The sequence below is a fragment of the Falco cherrug genome, chromosome Z (genome assembly GCF_023634085.1).
Source record: "Falco cherrug isolate bFalChe1 chromosome Z, bFalChe1.pri, whole genome shotgun sequence".
Taxonomy (NCBI): Eukaryota; Metazoa; Chordata; class Aves; order Falconiformes; family Falconidae; genus Falco; species Falco cherrug.
In genome coordinates this window covers 44,214,064-44,220,866 of record NC_073720.1, presented here as the reverse complement: position 1 = coordinate 44,220,866, position 6,803 = coordinate 44,214,064, and the positions used below count along the sequence as shown (strand labels likewise).

Here is a 6,803-nt window from a genome sequence, read left to right as displayed (position 1 = left end):
AGGCCTATGGAAATAAAGTGGTTGACTTGGTATGAGCCTTTGAAATACGGTGCATCATTTCAGAAATTTGTCCCCTTCCTGCCTTGAAAAACAACACCCACTCATTCCCACTCCCAGTCCCCGGAACACTTAGATGCAAATATCCACCAGGGTACAAATGTGTATGTTCTGAATTACTCTGTGCAAAGAATATTGATGGGTTATTTCATTTTAGTATTACAAAAGCAAGAGTAGCTAAATGAACCACAGATGTGAAGTTGAACTGAAATGCTTTTGTATGCATTGCAATACAGAGGTAACAGAGCACAAAACATCTTCTCAAAGGTGAAAAAGAACAGAAGCTATGTTGGAAAAGTACCAAGTATTCTGATGGGTAGGGAGCAATGACATATCTAGACATAAAGGCAACAACAAATTCTGCAGTGTGTTTATCAAATGTGGGAGCGATTGCTTTTCAGAGTTAAGGAGTGCTGGTAGCACATTAATTAATATCAGTCGTTTTTTCTTAAATGAAATGACACATTTTGCCAGTCTAAAATTAATTGGATCTACTGCTGTATCCTCTTTTTTCAGTAGAGAATTCTCGTATTTTTAACTGATTTATTTTTGTCATGTGCCAGTACACATACAGAGCTGTTTAAAAATATTATTTTCTTAACGAACTTAAGTGAACTGACTTTGACTTCAGCTTTAAAAAATTTGAGAGATTTTTATCTACACGCACCCCTTATTTGCTCTTTACTTGCCAGAGCCTGCCTGACACTATTTTTGTCTTTGCCTGAGTCATACTTGAGTTCATTCCATGTCTTCTGCTTTGCTTTAGACAAAGTTATGCATTCAAAATAATTCCATGAATAGAACTCCACAGAAAACTTCTAGCTGTACTGTTTGCTGTTTTAAGTATTCTTTCTTAATCGTCTGTGATGGGTGTTACAGAGCAAGTGAGACTGTTCCTACCTGTTGCTACTGTGCTGGTAAATTCCTGCATTCTGATTACCTGCATTCTTATTCATGCTAGATGACTGGAGAAACCTGTAAGGTAAGCGAGGGAGTCATCTCCTTCCAAATACATGTGTTTTCTGATCCTAACCCTTGAGTTTACAAGCTCTAGGATAATTAATCATTTGCTGGAGAAAGACCAAGTGAAAAATAAAATCAAGGAGGACTGGTTATATGCCTTAATCTGTCCTATCCATTCATGTTAATAAGGTGGGAAGGGGACGTCAGAACATGTAATCAAGCATTTATACATAAATTATGTGATAATGGACTAAAGAATGTGTTACACCACTTTAAACTGGAATTAACTCCACCAGAACTCTAGTTGACTTTCCTGATTTAGTTGGTAGAAATTGGCTGATGCCAGTTAACTAGACACACTGTATTTAACCAGACCCAGGTAGGAGGGCTGGTAGCTCCCATCTGTCATAGGTATGCAAGAGTGGTCCCCTACTGCGACTTGCGTTGTTTCTGCTGACTTGCCAGTAAAGCAGCTTTGTTGTGATTTAAAGAATCAGTCACCAATATTTGAGTGAGCGGAGGTTATCTTTATTTGGCAGCGCTGGGTGCATGGGGGATTGCTCCACCAAAGTCATGCACACCGAGGGGATTTTTCAGTCCCCTCTTTATACAAGCAACTCATACCTATTCATTAATTTTCCAGGAAATCATTTACATATTCATTACACTTCCAGGAACTCATTTACATATCTTGCTAAACTAGTGACCATGATTTAAGTCCTTGTCTTTGGCACGTTGTATAAACAACAGGAGCTTAGGCCCAGATAGCCTTTTTAAAGATGACAAATCCAAGGACTTAGCGATTAGTACATCCGTCATGTTAGCAATAAGGGTCCTTGGATGTTTCCCAACTTTTAGATAAACATAAGTACATCATCCTATAGATAAGTGGTACATCATTCATCATTCAGTTGTGTGTCTGAAAGTTACAGATGTTCATGCTTTCTGCACAGATCTGTGGACTGTTGCGTGAATGATAAGCAAAGCTTGTGTTTTGAACACTGTAAAGCCATGTGAATTTAAGGGGTAACAGGTAGTAAACGATTATTCAGGTGAATCAGCACTAAAGAAGAGTTGCCAAGCGTCACCTGAAACACACAGCTACTTCCTAGACATCAGAAGAGTCTTGCGTATCTGTTTCTGTCTTTGTGGGTGGAATAAATTCTGGTGTGTAAGACAGTAGCTGCAAATGCTGTAGCCAGATGCATGTATTTTAAAAGGCAAGATGTAAGGCATGTACAATTTAAAGGATCTGAAATATGCTTTTTACAGAGTAAAATTTAAGATGGGTAACGCCAAGGTTACACAATGTTATTGGGAAATGAACCTTGTGTGTTTCTATAGGGATCGTGCTTTTATCATTAGCTATTATTGGTAGAAATGAGATTTGAACTGGATTTCAATTTACCAGCCTTCACTAATGCACTGCTTCTCCTTTGTCAGTTTTGTAAACCATCAGCATCAAGATTTGACCTCGAAATTATTGGCAGTTTCCTATTTTAATTTGAGGAACTTCATGAAAAAAAGGAAATGTTACTTCTTGGTTGCTACAGATCAAGAAGTGTCCGGGAGGGAGATGGAAGTGCCCACTTACTTAAGTCAACAGCGATACCGAAGTGGCTCAATACGGGGCCCAGAGAGGTTAATTTGCCGTAAAAGTTAATGTTTTTTGGGGGGGAGGTGGAAGAGAATGGCGCCTTCGGCTTTTACTATTCCCAAGTTTCCTTCCTCGCTTCAGCGCCCTCGGTAGCAGGGGCCTGGCCGCTGCGCAGCTGCGAGCGCTTACCTGCCACGAAACCCGGGTGCCAGAGCCCCGCTGCGCGGGTGAGCGCTCGGCGACACCAAGGGACGCGCAGCGGCAAGCGGCCGGTGCGCAGCGGGGCCGCCATCGCCGGGGCAGGCGCAGGCGACCGGCCGTGCTGACGCCGCGGCCCTCCGGCTCGCGCGCCCTCCCCCGCCGCCCGGCCCCGGCCACCGGCGAGGCCCGGCGGCGGCGCCGCCCCCGGGGCGGGCTGGGAGAAGGCGGCCCGCGGCCAGGTAAAGCCCTGCCCGGCTTCCCTTCGCCGCCGCCGGGCCCGCTCCCCCCGCTCCGGGCGGCAGCGGCTGGGGCCGAGCCGCACAGGCCGGGCCCCGCGCTCCCCCCGGCGGCGGCGGCGCGAGGCGCCTGCGCGAGGCCGGGGCGGGGGGGGCGGTGACGCGTTGCGGTGCGGGCAGGTTCCTGCCGCCGCTCGCACGAAGGCGGCGGGGCCGCAGCGCGGAGCCGCTGCCCCGGCGCGGCACGGTGCCCCCGCCTGAGCATCGTGGGGTGAGGGGCACCCTCCGGCCGCAGCGCCCGTCCGTCGCGGGGCCTGCGGGGCGCGCATCGCCCTTGGCAGCGCGGGCCGCGCCGCAGCGGGGCGAGGGCCGGGCGGGGCGAGGCGAGGCGCCCGCGGGGAGGGGCCGGGGCCGGGGCCGGGGCGGGGCTCCCCCGTGCCGGCTCCCCCGTGCCGGGCCGTGGGCCCGTCGCCGCCGGGAAGCGGCGGGCGCGCTCTTGCACGGCAGCTCTCCCGGGAGCCGCTCTCCGGCAGCCGCGCCCTGCGTGCGCCCACCTCACCTGCGGATGCGGTTGCGGACCCTACGGTAGGCGCGGTGCCCGGTTTCGGGGCTCGGCGGCGCTGAGCCCGCCGGTGGCCGCGGGGCGCGTGCGGCGCGTGGCCCCTTCAGACGCGTTTCCCGGCTGCGCGCGGCCGCCCTACGGCAAAGCTCTGACGCCCGCGGAGCGGGAAGGTGGCGGGGACCCTCGTCCCGCCGTCCCGTGGCGCCGCGGCCCGCCCCGGGGTGGCCTGGCGCCGGTGCTGCGGAGGAAGGCGGCGGCTGGGGTGCCGCTTGCCGGCCGTGCTGTGCGGCGGAGCCCGCTGGGCGGCTGTTTAACTTAACGCTCCTTGGGTAGGAGTTTATTAACAGTCTGGGGTTTTATTTTCTTTTCCTCCCTCCTCTTGCAGTTGTGGAAGTCGAGCGTGGCGAGTGTTGCGGACGGTGCGGGGTCAGGTGCCGGGCGGGCGGTGTGAGGAAGAGGCAGGGCATCGCGGGGCGGGGTGCTGCTTCCCTTCGGCGTCGACTCTTCAGACCCTGAGCTGTGGCAGGGGTTTAGGCATCCAGACCTGGATGAACTTCTGATATATATGCTGGCAGCTATAGGCTTTCCGTGTTCTGTCATCGGCAGAGATGAAATTCTCCTATGTACCTGTATGGTACTGAAAACACCATGAAACTTCTGTATAGCCTTGTCGTAGGAATGTTGATTTTTGTGTATTTATTTTTCCATCATAAGGGATTTAGCTCTCCAGCAAATGTATTCCCAGTAATGATTTTCTTTTAGAGAAATACGTTTCTGAGCTACCTTAATAGGCTGTATTTCATGAAAAGGCTTCTCTGTTTTGCAGGTAGCTTTCAGTGTGCTTTTCACTGCTGTGTATAATGATGGGTGACAGGATGCTGATGATGGGATAGCCCCACCTTCTGGTTAATCCGTCAGTGAAATCATACTTGGACCTACGAGTTTTTCTGGAAATTACACCACATAATGTGCATTGTGAGTGCAAGTGCAAGGTTGTGTTGGAATATCTTTTTTTATGTTTTGGGCTGGGCAGTGGCAAGATAATCTCCTTTTCTGAAGACCTTCCTCCTTAACATCATGATAATTTTATCACATGCCCCTGTTCCAGCAGAACAAGTTTTTATTAATAGTTTCTGATCTCTCAGTTCACTACTGTCATTTTTTTTTTACGCCAGCATAAATTAAAGGAAGTACATTTTTTGAAAGCATCACAAAACTAGGTTTCTTGGTTTGTTTTTTTCAAAAAGGGAGGAAACGATCCCAAACCAAGGAGTAATCCTAGTGTGTCGAGTGATATCTGATCTATGTTTGTGTGAAGTGATACATCATCTCAGGCTTAGCTTTCAGCAGGTTTTGGAGATGGCAGTGTTCCCACTTAAGTTTTCATATTCAAGAAATTCAGACATTGTCTTCCAAATGGAAGCTATTGAGCTTGAAAAATGTTCAGGTGTCTTGATAGTAGGTGGTACACACAATCAGCAGTTTTATATTAGTTAGCTTACTGTTGCTGGGAGTGACTTCCCTGAAATTATGCATGTGAAGCTACAGTTAGAGAGGAAAGACCTGGGAGAAGGCTCCCTGAAGTCCTCTTGGCTTACAGGAAGAGCTTGCTATTTCACCTCATGTTTAGGTTTTAGTCTGGGGAAGAAGACATTTCAGCTTGTCACTCAACAACTTGTCAGCAATGTATCTTAAGATTAGAGACTTCGCAGTCTTTAAGATTCATGGTGATACTCTGCTGGACTTATTTGGGAACCACCTGCTTTTTGGCGCCTAACATGTTACTTGAAACTTCTTGAGTTCTAGTATCTGCAAGCTGCTTGCTCTTAGGAGATTGTTCCTGTGCTATGGATTGTTAATGTCCAAAGAAACTGATGCTCAAGTCACTCTGGCCCTGGAGTCTAACTGCAGTAATTGAAGTGTTTAAACTCCTTAAACAACTTAGAGGGGAAGTCAGATTTCTTGGAATGTGTGTGAGAGTGCTAAACAAGGCAGCTGGCTGTATGAGTGCTTAGGAGGGATTTGTAATGACACTGTATCTCTGGGTATGTTTTCAAGCCCTGCCACTATCTACAGCTTAACTCTCCAATATCCTGTGTTAAGAGTCAAGGAGATTATGAGCTGTTCAGTGTGTGTCCTGGATACACGGACAGGTCAGCATGGTTTACATTTGGAAATATAGTTCCCTAACAGTTAGACATAAAAATACTGGAAGTGTGTGTGTGTGAGCACCCAAACATCCTTCCTTTCTTACGCAACAGCTGCAGAAGTTACAGTCCTGAAACTGTCATCCTAAAACTGTAATGCATTAAAAGGCATGCATTAATTTTCACTATGTCTTTAAAAAACCTTACAATTTGTGAGAAGCAGGATGTCTAGGATTTTGTGTACTGGAGGTAGGTAATACTGTTCTAATTGCTTCAAGTATAAGTCATAGGCTAAATGGTACAAATCAAGGTTTTGAAAGTGAGACTGGTTCCTGAGAGTTTTGTGGATGTGAGAACACTGTGTTTCTGCTTACTAATGAGGTTGAAGGGCTGGAAGTATATTTGACTAGATAAATGTGGAACATGGAGCCACAGGTATTTTTTTCTTTTTTCTTTTCTTTTTTTTTTTCCTCTTTTCTTTTTTTCTTCTGGATTAAAACCAGGCTTGAGGGATTGCTTTAACTCATCTGGTGAATTAGCAAATTTAGATGCTTGGGTTGATTTCTTTAAAGATTGACCTTAGCCATCAAAACAGTGTAAACCAAAGGATCAGTCACTGGGTTAGGTGCTGGAAAGCACCTCTAACATTCAGCAGTGTATCAATGAAGCATTTCCAAGAGCTGAGGAGAGTTACTGGGTTTCCAGTTCTTTTTCGGTTTTTGGTGTAGGGAAATGCTTAGTTTCTGCTATGATTGTCCTTTCCCTCGTGGCTGTTTTTATTGCTCCCCTTCTCCCTCCCTGTGCCAATCATGTTCTGCCTGATGAAAGGGTTATGTTAGCTGGGCAAGAAGTAGCTTTTGCAGTATTTCTGTCAACTTAAATCATGCAAGGTTTGAATGTGATACTCTGGGAGCCGGGTGTGAGGATTTTGTCATGTCTTGAGGAGCAACCTTATGCTTGCCATGCTAATAACTTGCCAGGGGCTTCTTCCAGGCAAGAAATGAAGTACTGTTTTCTTATTTTGCTCTTTTCCTGATAAA

At 47.5% G+C, this 6,803-nt stretch overlaps 1 protein-coding gene across 5 annotated transcripts in view; it reads left to right on the top strand.

Annotated features, from left to right (window-relative positions):
• Positions 1-3,208: 3,208 nt before the first annotated feature.
• AGTPBP1 (ATP/GTP binding carboxypeptidase 1) overlaps positions 3,209-6,803 on the top strand; it is a 66,921-nt gene continuing 63,326 nt past the window's right edge. For 2 of the 5 annotated variants that reach the window (XM_055698811.1, XM_055698808.1), the window contains exon 1: positions 3,411-3,639. The gene's annotated coding sequence lies outside the window, so the exon portion shown is untranslated. Of the gene's footprint in view, positions 3,326-3,410; positions 3,640-3,677; positions 4,592-6,803 lie in introns of those variants that run through there. The other 3 variants (XM_055698807.1, XM_055698809.1, XM_055698812.1) reach the window with 3 other exon arrangements.